The following is a 14,284-nucleotide window of genomic DNA, read 5'->3' as shown; positions in this document are numbered from 1 at the left end:
ATCAGAAAAATAAGTAAATAAAACAAGAAAATATCTGATGAATTAATGAATAAATGAAAAAATGAATGAGTCAAACAGGAGTCAGGAAATAGGCCAGAAGACTCTTCAATATGAGAATAACGTTTTCCTCTCAAATAAATTAGAGTTCTCCTGATATTCCTTTTTATAACACCTATCTTCCATTCATAGCACCTCTCATGATTTGAATTGCCTACATATGTCTGTTAAGTCAATATCTGTCAGCTTCATTTGATAATTCCCCAATAGTGGGGATCATTTCTCTTTCTACTCCTTGAATACTCAGCACCTAGGACAGAGCATGGTATGCAACTGGCACTAAATACATATTTATTAAATCAATGAATATACAGATATTTTATGTTACTAAAAAACAAAATTAATCCCTGATGGAAGTTAAAGACAAAGTGTAGCATTTTATTCAATTACTATGTATTAATGTAAGCTGAGACACTTTCGTGGCCCCATCTCATCCATTAGTCTGAGTTAGGGGCACAGTCTGTATTCTCATTTTGTCTTCCACTATCTGTCAACGCAAACACATATCATCTGTGTTGTGTTTGTCCATGTTCTTGTCTTCTGGCCTACTAGGCTATGATCTCCAAAATAGAACCACCTTTCATTTGTATTTATGTCTTAAATGCATGGCCACAGTACTCAAATACGGCAATAGGGCATAATCACAATTCTAAAGTTCTTTTGACATATGATACAGAGGCCCTCTGCTTACTGATGTTTACAATTTTTTTTTATTATACTTTAAGTTCTAGGGTACATATGCACAACATGCAGGTTTGTTACATATGTATACATGTGACATGTTGGTGTGTTGCACCCATTAACTCATCATTTGCATTAGGTATATCTCCTAATGCTATCACTCCCCCCTCCCCCAACCCCATGACAGGCTGCAGTGTGTGATGTTCCCCACACTGTGTCCAAGTGTTCTCACTGTTCAATTCCCACCTATGAGTGAGAATATGCGGTGTTTGGTTTTTTGTCCTTGTGATAGTTTGCTGAAAATAATGGTTTGCAGCTTCACCCATGTCCCTACAAAGGACGTGAACTCATCCTTTTTTATGACTGCATAGTATTCCCTAGTGTATATGTGCCACATTTTCTTAATCCAGTCTATCGTTGTTGGACATTTGGGTTGGTTCCAAGTCTTTGCTATTGTAAATAGTGCCGCAAAAAACATATGTGTGCATGTGTCTTTATAGCAGCATGATTTATAATCCTTTGGGTATATACCCAGTAATGGGATGGCTGGGTCAAATGGTATTTCTAGTTCTAGATCCCTGAGGAATCACTACACTGTCTTCCACAATGGTTCAACTAGTTTACTGTCCCACCAACAGTGTAAAAGTGTTCCTATTTCTCCACATCCTCTCCAGCACCTGTTGTTTCCTGACTTTTCAATGACTGCCATTCTAACTGGTGTGAGATGGTATCTCATTGTGGTTTTGATTTGCATTTCTCTAATGGCCAGTGATAATGAGCATTTTTGCATGTGTCTGTTGGTTACATAAATGTCTTCTTTTGAGAAGTGTCTGTTCATATCCTTCACCCACTTGTTGATGGGTTTTTTTTTCTTGTAAATTTGTTTGAGTTCTTTGTAGATTCTGGATATTAGCCCTTTGTCAGAAGAGTAGATTGCAACAATTTTCTCCCATTCTGTAGGTGGCCTGTTCACTCTGATGGTAGTTTCTTTTGCTGTGCAGAAGCTCTTTGGTTTAACTAGATCCCATTTGTCAATTTTGGCTTTTGTTGCCATTGCTTTTGGTGTTTTAGACATGAAGTCCTTACCCATGCCTATGTCCTGAATGATATTGCCTAGGTTTTCTTCTAGGGTTTTTATGGTTTTAGGTCTAACATTTAAGTTTTCAATCCATCTTGAATTAATTTTTGTATAAGGTGTAAGGAAGGGATCCAGTTGCAGCTTTCTACATATGGCTAGCCAGTTTTCCCAGTACCATTTGTTAAATAAGGAATCCTTTCCCCATTTCTTGTTTTTGTCAGGTTTGTCAAAGATCAGATGGTTGTAGATGTGTAGTATTATTTCTGAGGGCTCTGCTCTGTTCCATTGCTCTATATCTCTGTTTTGGTACCAGTACTATGCTGTTTTGGTTACTATAGCCTTGTAGTATAGTTTGAAGTCGGGTGGCGTGATGCCTCCAGCTTTGTTCTTTTTGCTTAGGGTTGTCTTGGCAATGTGGTCTCTTTTTTGGTTCCATATGAACTTTAAAGGAGTTTTTTCCAATTCTGTGAAGAAAATCATCGGTAACTTGCTGGGGATGGCAATGAATCTATAAATTACCTTGGGCAGTACGGCCATTTTCACAATATTGATTCTTCCTATCCATGAGCATGGAATGTTCTTCCATTTGTTTCTGTCCTCTTTTATTTCATTGAGCAGTGGTTTGTAGTTCTCCTTGAAGAGGTCCTTCACATCCCTTGTAAGTTGGATTCCTAGGTATTTTATTCTTTTGAAGCAATTGTGAATGGGAGTTCACTTATGATTTGGCTCTCTGTTTGTCTGTTATTTGTTTATAAGAATGCTTGTGATTTTTGCACGTTGATTTTGTATCCTGAGACTTTGCTGAAGTTGCTTATCAGCTTAAAGAGATTTTGGGCTGAGACAATGGGGTTTTCTAAATATACAATCATGTCATCTGCAAACAGGGACAATTTGACTTCCTCTTTTCCTAATTGAATACCCTTTATTTCCTTCTCCTGCCTGATTGCTCTGGCCAGAACTCCCAAAACTATGTTGAATAGGAGTGGTAAGAGAGGGCTTCCAAGTCTTGTGCCAGTTTTCAAAGGGAATGCTTCCAGTTTTTGTCCATTCAGTATGATATTGGCTGTGGGTTTGTCATAAATAGCTCTTATTATTTTGAGATACGTCCCATCAATACCTAGTTTATTGAGAGTTTTTAGCATGAAGTGCTGTTGAATTTTGTCAAAGGCCTTTTCTGCATCTATTGAGATAATCATGTGGTTTTTGTCTTTGGTTCTGTTTATATGCTGGATTATGTTTATTGATTTGCATATGCTGAACCAGCCTTGCATCCCAGGGATGAAGCCCACTTGATCATGGTGGATAAGCTTTTTAATGTGCTGCTGGATTCAGTTTGCCAGTATTTTATTGAAGATTTTTGCATCGATGTTCATCAGGGATATTGGTCCAAAATTCTCTTTTTTTGTTGTTTGCCAGGCTTTGGTATCAGGATGATGCTGGCCTCATAAAATGAGTTAGGGAGGAGTCCCTCTTTTTCTACTGATTGCAATAGTTTCAGAAGGAATGGTACGAGCTCCTCCTTGTACCTCTGGTAGAATTTGGCTGTGAATCCGTCTGGTCCTGGACTTTTTTTGGTTAGTAGGCTACAAATTATGCCTCAATTTCAGAGCCTGTTATTGGTCTATTCAGGGATTCAACTTCTTCCTGGTTTAGTCTTTGGAGGGTGTATGTGTCCAGGAATTTATCCATTTCTTCTAGATTTTCTAGCTTATTTGCATAGAGGTGTTTATAATGTTCTCTGATGGTAGTTTGTTTTTCTGTGGGATCAGTGGTGATATCCCATTTATCATTTTTTATTGTATCTATTAGATTCTTCTCTCTTTTCTTCATTAGTCTTGCTACCGGACTATCAATTTTGTTGATCTTTTCAAAAAAACCAGCTCTTGGGTTCATTGATTTTTTTGAAGAGTTTTTTGTGTCTCTATCTCCTTCAGTTCTGCTCTGATCTTAGTTATTTCTTGCCTTCTGCTAGCTTTTGAATGTGTTTGCTCTTGCTTCTCTAGTTCTTTTAATTGTGATGTTAAGCTGTCAATTTTAGATCTTTCCTGCTTTCTCTTGTGGGCATTTAGTGCTATAAATTTTCCTCTACACATTGCTTTAAATGTGTCCCAGAGATTCTCGTATGTTGTGTCTTTGTTCTCTTTGGTTTCAAAGAACATCTTTATTTCTGCCTTCATTTCATTATGTACCCAGCAGCCATTCAGGAACAGGTTGTTCAGTTTCCAGGTAGTTGAGTGGTTTTGAGTGAGTTTCTTAATCCTGAGTTCTAGTTTGATTGCACTATGGTCTGAGAGACAGTCTGTTATAATTCCTGTTCTTTTACATTTGCTGAGGAGTGCTTTACTTCCAACTATGTGGTCAATTTTGGAATAAGTGCGGTGTGGTGCTGAGAAGAATGTATATTCTGTTGATTGGGGTGGAGAGTTCTGTAGATGTCTATTAGGTCCACTTTGTGTAGAGCTGAGTTCAATTCCTGGATATCCTTGTTAACTTTCTGTCTTGTTGATCTGTCTAATGTTGACAGCGGGGTGTCAAAGTCTCCCATTTTTATTGTGTGGGAGTCTAAGTCTCTTTGTAGGTCTCTAAGGACTTGCTTTATGAATCTTGGTGCTCCTGTATTGGGTGCATATATATTTAGGATAGTTAGCTCTGCTTTTTGAATTGATCCCTTTACCTTTATGTAATGGCCTTTTTTTGTCTCTTTTGATGTTTGTTGGTTTAAATTCTGTTGTATCAGAGACTAGGATTGCAACCCCTGCCATTTTTTGTTTTCCATTTGCTTGGTAGATCTTCCTCCATCCCTTCATTTTGAGCCTATGTGTGTCTCTGCACATGAGATGGGTCTCCTGAATACAGCACACTGATGGGTCTTGACTCTTTATCCAATTTGCCAGTCTGTGTCTTTTAATTGGAGCATTTAGCCAATTTACATTTAAGGTTAATATTGTTATGTGTGAATTTGATCCTGTCATTATGATGTTAGCTGGTTATTTTGCTCATTAATTGATGCAGTTTCTTCCTAGCATCAATGGTCTTTGCAGTTTGGCATGTTTTTGCTGGTACCAGTTGTTCCTTTCCACATTTAGTTCTTCCTTCAGGAGCTCTTTTAGGGCAGGCCTGGTGGTGACAATATCTCTTAGCATTTGCTCATCTCTAAAGGATTTTATTTCTCCTTCACTTATGAAGCTTAGTTTGGCTGGATATGAAATTCTGGGTTGAAAATTATTTTCTTTAAGAATGTTGAATATTAGCCCCCACTCTCTTTGGCTTGTAGAGTTTCTGCCAAGAGATCCGCTGTTAGTCTGATGGGCTTCCCTTTGTGGGTAACCCGACCTTTCTCTCTGGCTGCCCTTAACATTTTTTCCTTCATTTCAACTTTGGTGAATCTGACAATTATGTGTCTTGGAGTTGCTCTTCTTGAGGATTAGCTTTGTGGCTTTCTCTGTATTTCCTGAATTTGAATGTTGGCCTGCCTGGCTAGGTTGGGAAAGTTCTCCTGGATAATATCCTGCAGAGTGTTTTCCAACTTGGTTTCATTCTCCCCGTCACTTTCAGGTACACCAATTAGATGTAGGTTTGGTCTTTTCACATAGTCCCATATTTCTTGGAGGCTTTGTTTGTTTCTTTTTATTCTTTTTCTCTAAACTTCTCTTCTTGCTTCATTTCATTCATTTGATCTTCAATCAGTGACACCCTTTCTTCCAGTTGATCGAATCGGCTACTGAAGCTTGTGCATTCGTCACATAGTTCTCGTGTCATGGTTTTCAGCTCCATTAGGTCATTTAAGGACTTCTCTAAGCTTGTTATTCTAGTTGGCCATTCATCTAATCTTTTTTCAAGGTTTTTAGCTTCTTTGCGATGAGTTCGAACTTCCTCCTTTAGCTTGGAGAAGTTTGATCATCTGAAGCCTTCTTCTCTCAGCTCATCAAAGTCATTCTCCATCCAGCTTTTTTCCATTGCTGGTGAGGAGCTGCGTTCCTTTGGAGGAGGAAAGGCGCTCTGATTTTTATAATTTTCAGCTTTTCTGCTCTGTTTTCTCCCCATCTTTGTGGTTTTATCTACCTTTGGTCTTTCATGATGGTGACGTACAGATGGTGTTTGGTGTGGATGTCCTTTCTGTTTGTTAGTTTTCCTTCTAACAGTCAGGACCCTCAGCTGCAGGTCTGTTGGAGTTTGCTGGAGGTCCACTCCAGACCCTGTTTTCCTGGGTATCAGCAGTGGAGGCTGCAGAACAGTGAACATTGCTGAACAGCAAATGTTGCTGCCTGATCATTCCTCTGGAAGCTTCATCTCAGAGGGGTACCCGGCCGTGTGAGGTGTCAGCCTGCCCCTACTGGGGGGTGCTTCCCAGTTAGCCACTCAGAGGTCAGAGACCTACTTGAGGAGGCAGTCTGTCCGTTCTCAGATCTCAAACTCTGTGCTGGGAGAACCACTACTCACTTCAAAGCTGTCAGACAGGGACATTTAAGTCTGTAGAGGTTTCTGTTGCCTTTTGTTCGGCTATGCCCTGCCTCCAGAGGTGGAGTCTATAGAGGCAGGCAGGCCTCCTTGAGCTGTGGTGGGCTCCACCACTTTCGAGCTTCCCGGCCACTTTATTTACCTACTCAAGCCTCAGCAATTGTGGGCACCCCTCCCCCAGCCTCACTGCTGCCTTGCAGTTCGATCTCAGACTGCTGTGCCAGCAATGAGTGAGGCTCCGTGGGCCTAGGACCCTCTGAGCCAGGTGTAGGATATAATCTCATGGTGTGCCGTTTGCTCAGTTGGAAATGCAGAAATCACCCACCTTCTGCGTCGCTCATGCTGGGAGCTGTAGACTGGAGCTATTCCTATTTGGCCATCTTGAAACCCAAATGTCTATAATTTTTTTCTTTTACTTGGCCTTGTTATTCACCAAAATTTATTCATGTTTTCATAATGGTGGTACAAACAGAAATGCAACTTTGGTTTCACAATTTACATTGATAACTTCACATTCATTTGACAGTTTGATAATATTTCTGACAATTACAGATTTTACCTCCTTCTTGAACCTATGGACATTATATGAGACACAGTGATATGTGTAATTATGTGTAATGTATACATGTGGTAGGAACCCTGGGAACTGTAAACATACAGTGAAGCCCTGGAAGGTGAATAATTAAAATTTAGTGCAAGCTAACTGCCCTTGAGAATTTAAAGTCAGAAAACCTAAGAGTATCTCTTAGAGAAAATTTTTAAATATGATCCAGGGTTTGGAAAGACCATTCACTGCAAATTGGTAAAATCAGAGAACTCCACTGACTATCATAGAATCAGAAGAGCTGAGGCAGATGCCACATGGGAACAGGACACTAACATAGAATCAAAAAATCAAATTTCAAGAGATAGGTACTAAGAGTAATGGTAGTGATTCAAACCAGAGAGTAAGATCTGAGCCACGACAGCAGGGATTAGGAGAGTACCATTTGTAAATACAAGGCACTCTAGTGTGTTCTTTTACATAGTTAGCACAACAAACCTTCCAGGATACTATAGTTTTACAGAGAATGGGATGGAGGCTCAGAGAAGCTTAATAATTTGCCTAAGGTCATACTGCTTATCAGTGTCCATATCAAAATTTGAAACAAAGATCTGTATGACTCCAAATTAAGTGTTGAACCCACTATACAACAATGCCTCCTAGTTGATGCTTAGGCTGCCTCTAGCTCACCTGATAGGAATGAATTAGAGCTATGGTCCCCATTTCTGGATTAGAAATAAAGGAAAGAAGAAAGGGAGGGAGGAAGGGATGGAGGAAGGGAAAGAGGGAAGAAGGGAGTGAGAGAGGGAGAAAAAGAAAGAATGAAAAAGAAAGAAAAGAAGGAGCAAATGGAGGAATGAAGGAAGGGAATGAGGAAGAAAAGGAGGGAGGGAGGGAGGGTGGGAGGGAGGAAGGGAGGAAGGGAGGAAAGAAGCGAGGAAGGAAGGAAGGAAGGAAGGAAGGAAGGAAGGAAGGAAGGAAGGAAAAGAAAGAAATTTGGGGTTCTACACTAGCCCTACTGAAAATAAATCTTCAGGGATGTGTGACCCATGACTTTGTATTTTAAAAACTTTCTTCAGGTGATTCTCATACCCAAGGGCAGAGAATCACAGAGCTGAAGGGGACTCTTGCTCTAGTTGTGGTGTTCGACTTGTGAATTCTAAATTCACTCAAGTTTTAAGGCTTTGTGTCCTAAGTCTCTTGCCTGTTGGATCTCAGAGTGAAAATTCTTCATGTTGATCTAAGGAAAAGTACTTAAAATTATATTCCATGCTTTGTTAATTCTAAAACACACAATTTTTGCCTTTGAATATGTCTGAAATTGAGATACATCCTACAAGTGATGATGCCATACAGTTTCCATCAGCCAGGCAGCAAATATCATCACCTGTGCTTATGTGAATCTGGCTGTCATTCCTGGTGGTCCACCTGGAGAAGTACAGTCCTTAACATTTCAGGCCACAAACTTCTTAAGAATTAATTTTGGAAAGAAAATGGATCCTGACAGTTGTCTAACAAACTTCATTGACAAGAACTAGAAAGATAAAGAAAGCAGCATCATTAAAACTTGAAAGAAAATACCAGAAATAATAACGGAGTCTCCTTTTAAGAAAAACAGCAATAAAAATGAACAACATACAGGTACATGCTACAACATGGATGAACCTTGAGAACTAAGTAAAGAAGCAAGTCACAGAAAAAACCACACGTGGTATGATTCCATTTATATGAAATGTCCAGAGTAGGCAAATCAACAAAGACAGAAGGTAGGTTACTGGTTGCATGGGGTTGAGGAGATAAGGGGAAAGTAAGGAGTGACTGCTAATGGGTATAGGGTTTATTTTGGGGTGTTGAAAATGTCCTAAAATTGACTGTGGTGATAATTGCACAGCTCTGTCAATGTGCTATCAAATTGTACACTTTAAATGGGTGAAGTTGTATGGTATGTAAATTACATTGCAATGAAGCTATTAAAAAATCTGTGAGGAAGGAGAAAAAAAGAAATGTAACATTACTAACTGGCTGGCTGGCAGACAGGACAATAGTATATGGAAAAAAAATTTAAAGACAGAGTCAAAAAGTGGTTTAGAAAAGGCAGACACCAAATACAAAGTTTTATGAACATTTGAACACTTATTTTGCTTTATATCACAAGAATGATGCACAGTAGTACCCACTTTCCATGGAGGATATGTTTCAAGACCCTAGTAGATGTCTGAAACCACAGATGGTACCAACCCTATATATACTATGGTTTTCAATCTAATAACCTAGATGGCTACTGAGTGACTAATGGTTGTATACGCTGGACAAAGGAATGCTTCACGTCCTGGGTGGGATGGTGCAAGATTTCATCACGCTGCTCAGAATGGCATGGATTTACAACTTATGAATTGTTTGCTTCTGGAATTTTCCATTTAATATTTTTGGACTTTAGCTGATTACAGGTGACTGAAACTGCAGAAGACAAAACCATGGATAAGTGGAGACTACTGTATTATAAAAATATAATCAGAATAAGTGAGCTCTTTCAATGAGGTCCAAAAATATAATTGGTAAGAAACCATTGGGTTATAGTTCAGTTGGCATCATTTTCTTTGCTTTATATATGGCACATAAAGTGTCTCTTAAAATGAATGGCATCTTGATGTGATAAAATATAGTATGTGACTCAGCTACACGAGACTGCTTTTCCAGCCAATGGCTAGCCATAAAATACTGGCTGTATTCTTTACCTTCTTCATTCCTAAGATTTCATGTCTCTATATTGGGTTTATTTCTATGGATCCCCTTGGCTCTGAGATATTCTAGTTCCAATTCAAATTTTTATTCATGTCTGGTGGGAAATTTACCATTTATTATTAGATCCTGCATCAGATCACAGGCTTAAAAAATAAGGAAAAGAGAAAAAAAATCATACCCATCTAAATTTATCTTTTACTGAAAGAAACATGCAAGAAGAAAGGTAAAATGATTTCTTGCAGTTTTCCCTCTAATTATATGTAGAGTTTCACTTCTTAATCCTCTCTGAATCTCAGATCCCCAGAGACCTGAAGATGCATGGAATAACACATGAAGAGGGGAAACTCTGGGCCTGTGGTCAAAATGTGTTCACCACAGCAGACAACTGCTTGGGTGGCAGCTTTGGCCTCTGGATGAATTCTCCTTGGTGAGCAATTGTCCCACCTGTAGGTGCCTTCCTGATCGTCTGTGTGCAGGGCACCAAGCAGGCCATCTAAAGCCACTAATCCCAAAGAGAGCTTACCCAGGGACAGGACTTTCCAAAAGGAAAGGAGCACAATAGAAGAGAATGGCTGCTGATAAGTTCCATCCAACAAGTGAATTTAGTGGATTTTAAAATTCTTTTTTAGTTGCTGGTCTTCAAAAGAGACTATTTTTGTCTAAAATGCAAGCACCTATGTTTATCTTGCAGTCTCCAAAATAATTGAGAAGTTGGAAATGCCTAAATGTCCAACACTAAATAAATGATTAATAATATTTGAGATACCCATATTATGAAACAGTCTATGAACATGAAAATTTTTACAGAAGTTTTTCCCCTAGTTTTGAAACTAGGGATGGACATTGAGGAAAGAAATATGCCAAAATTATGATAATATTAGGCTGATATAGTTGTAACTTACTCATGTTTCTGCATTCCCATTCTATAATAAATGTCATACTCTTTTCTATCATAAAATTAATTTTACACAATTTTAAATATTTTTCTTATAACAGAAAATAAAATGTGATCATAGTAGGAAATTTAGGAGGGAAAGAGAAAATATAAATCTGCCAGATCTAACACAAAGAAAATAACTGATAATATAACATTTTGGTATATATGCTTATAGTCATTTTTGCTTGAATAGATGGACAATACAGAGAGCGAGAAAGGGTCTGTAATCTTATGAGCCACTGCAAGTTCTACCCAACCTATAATGAGAGCTGGCCCTAACACATGGAACACTGGGCCCTTGTAGCCATGGTTTTCCTAGTTAACTCTATTGCTTTAATCATAGTTAATTAGACTGAGAGTAGAAACTTAACCCAAGGTGATCCAATCACATTTATATTCCCCAGGAATTATAGCTGATAGTACTAAGGTACCAGGAAGATAGGCAGTGGATGAAACACTGCACCAGACTGGGGCAGTGACTCTAACCATGGGCAGGTGGAAGCAGAGACAGAAAAAGGCAAGAGCTGATGGGCCCTCCAAAGATCCAGAGAATAGCACATGTGGTTCCTAGTAACTTCTCAGTTTCTGTGTCTTCTTGATTTATACGATTTCCCCTTCAGCTCTCAATAAAGACATCCACATCCCTAAAACCAGAAGTGCTTTAAGACAATTACATACCATTTTTAATTAAATTTTTAAATTTTAAGACAATTGTAGATTCATATGCAGTTATAAGAAATAATAGAGAAAGACCTTGTGTACTCTTTATCCAGTTTTCTCCTGTTGGTAACATCTTGCAAACCTATAATTCAATATCACATTCAGGATACTGGTATCGATACAGTCAAGAAACAGAACATTTTCTTTATCACAATTATTTCTCATGATTTTTTTTATAGTCACACTACTTTCCTCCTGCCCCCTGCTCCACATATTATTTTGTAAAAAGTTTTCTGCAATAGTAATATTTAAATGACTGTCTTTTATTTCCTTTTTATTAAACATTATTTAACTGAACCCTAATGAACACCCTTACATGTAAATCTTTTATAAATAACTTTTCTTAGAATAAGCGAATTCTTTTGATACATATTGCTAATTTGCCTTCAAGAAAGTTTGACAAAATTTACATTAGCACCAACAAACTATTTTTAATGAAATAAAAAGGTAACATAAGACCTTCTGCGATCCATCATCTACAAGGGTGCCTAATAAATTCTGCCACTTCAATTGAGCAAGTTGTTTTAAAATCAGATCAGTTCAAGTTAATATGTTTATTACTTTTGGTCAAAGATCATTTCAAGGGTATCAGAAAAAAATATAAATTCAATGCTAACTTTAAAAACAACTTAGAAAAACTTGAACAAAACCAAGTTATATATATTCTGGGAAAAACTAGATTACATTTTGGAGTTACAAAAGAGAATCATCAGTCCCATCCATCAAAATGTTGTTTTAAGACTATTATTTTTCGCTGGGTGTGGTGGCTCATACCTGTAATCCCAGCACTTTTGGAGGCTGAAGCGGGCAGATCACCTGAGCTCAGGAGTTCAAGACCAGCCTGGGCAACATGGAGAAGCCCTTCCAAAAATACAAAAAGTAGCCAGGCATGGTGGCAGGTGCCTGTAATCCTCCCAGCTACTTGAGGGGCTGAGGCAGGAGGATTGCTTGAGCCTGGGAGGTGGAGATTGCAGTGAGCCGAGATTGTGCCACTGCACTCCAGCCTGGATGACAGAGCAAAACTCTATCTCAAAAAAACAAAACAAAACAAAAGACTATTATTTTTGGTATAAGCTTGATGTTCACCTTTGGAATCATCCAGCTGAAAAAAAAAAATCAAATAGTATCTCGTTGGGCAGAAATATTTCGGAACTCTTTTAAATTGATTATTACCTCTACTAGATAAGCACCCTAAAGACCATCTGGCATGTTTTTTGTTTGTTTTTGCATGCATAGAAAAAATTTAAAGAAAATGAAGAGAGTTCTTCATAATCACAGGTGTAGAGATTATAGCATAAGGGCAGTCTGATCGCTTGAGCTCAGGAGTTTGAGACCAGCCTGGGCAACATAGCAAAACCCTATCTGTATGAAAACTACAAAAAAAAAATTAGCTGGGCATGGTGGCATGCGCCTGCAGTGCCAGCTATTCTGGAGGCTGAGGCGGGAGGATCACCCAAGCCTAGGGAGGTTGAGGCTGCAATGATCCATGATTTTACCACTGCACTCCAGCCGGGGCAACAGAGTGACACTCTGTCTTAAAAAAAAAAAAAAAAATTGTCAGTCTAATACACACTGTTGTTGATCACGGCATACAGTAGGTTTGCAACAGATTGCCATAAAAAAGCTTAACATTCATTAAAAAACAGGAGTTCCACAAGGTAAAATAACTCACGGCTGTGCCATATCCTATGTTGTTCAGTTGAACCAGTGATCCCTTTCAAATTATAATCCCTTAAGATATTTTCCTTATCCCTCTCTCCAGTGGCCTCTTTTGAAAAGTCGTCCTCATCCACAGATGGTCAACATTATGATGGAATTTTGTTTTCCTCTCATGTGAATTTGGAGCTGATAGATGCTTCTCAGCTCCTTGCTGGGACCTCACTGACAAACCTGCTGGCCCCAGAACTACTTGTGACATCAGGATGACGCTTGTGAGGTTCCTGTTGGTATCTTCTGCTGAGCTACAGGGCCCAGTGGACAAACACTGATGAGAACGTGAAGTTCAGAATTCGTTACTGCCCCTCACAAAGCCTATGTGACCGGGAGTAGATGACTAAACCCTTCACTGTCTTTTCTCCTATTAGAACATAACATTGTCTAGTTCTAACACAGAGAACAGAAAATGAGTTAGCAATGTCCAAATTCCCTGTAGAAACACTTGGGAATGGACTGCCAAAACGACCTTCTCTGCAAATTCAGGGGTTACACTCAAAAGTCTCCAAGGGCACTTAGTGGCTGACATTCTAGTATTCTATGATGAATCAGCCCTGAAATTTGCACTGAGACAGTCATACTAAGGAATATGCAGTGTCTGGGGAGAAATGAGGTATTTGGATGAAAAATGGAGTGTCCCCAGATATTTGGGAGAGGAGACAGAAGCAACCCAGAAACCTTCCATGTCTAATCAAGTGACTCATCTCGTGACAGCAGTCCCCATCCTCCACTCCACCTCATGAAAAAATGATGTTCTGCATCGAAAATCACCATTCACAAAGGACACAAGGTATCTTAGACATGATAGTAGTAGGTCTTTCCCTGAAATGCTCCACCTTTGCTCCTTTAAAATTTTTAGCAGTTATTTGCTATGTTTCCCCATGCCAGAAAAAGAGGAAAGGATGACTTGGGTTCTTCTATTTATGTAGATGTCACGTGCTTTTGACAGTTCCATCACATTTCTGACAGTTACATATTTTTATTCATGAGTTATTTGATGGATTGGTTCTTTGGGGGCATCAGAAGTTTACACTGGAACACAGTTAAGGGCATGCAGACCTCATACTTTTGACACCAAAGTTCACACTTTGGATTAGGCGCTAGGGGCCAGGCCTCTAGACCACAGGAGCAAACACAAACAACAGCAGTTTTTCAGAAGCCAAATCGGTGGGAAACAAGGCAAAGAAGATGAAGCTGAGAGAGATTTTTGTGGCTGTCTTAAGGACATAAAAAGTCATGAAGCATAAAAAGGCCTCATAAGGATTCCCCCTTATTCCCAGCTGCAGAAATATTCTGCCTAGCTTATTTTGGAATCTGAGCCAGAAGACCCTTGGTGAGAGTGCCAATGGCCTGC

General features: G+C 39.0%; 1 protein-coding gene across 3 annotated transcripts in view; it reads right to left on the bottom strand.

Annotated features, from left to right (window-relative positions):
* ASTN2 (astrotactin 2) overlaps positions 1-14,284 on the bottom strand; it is a 1,055,774-nt gene that overhangs the window by 156,733 nt on the left and 884,757 nt on the right. The gene's annotated exons all lie outside the window — the stretch shown is intronic.

Source organism: Symphalangus syndactylus, chromosome 3 (genome assembly GCF_028878055.3).
Source record: "Symphalangus syndactylus isolate Jambi chromosome 3, NHGRI_mSymSyn1-v2.1_pri, whole genome shotgun sequence".
Classification (NCBI taxonomy): Eukaryota; Metazoa; Chordata; class Mammalia; order Primates; family Hylobatidae; genus Symphalangus; species Symphalangus syndactylus.
This window is presented reverse-complemented; position numbering and strand designations above follow the sequence as displayed.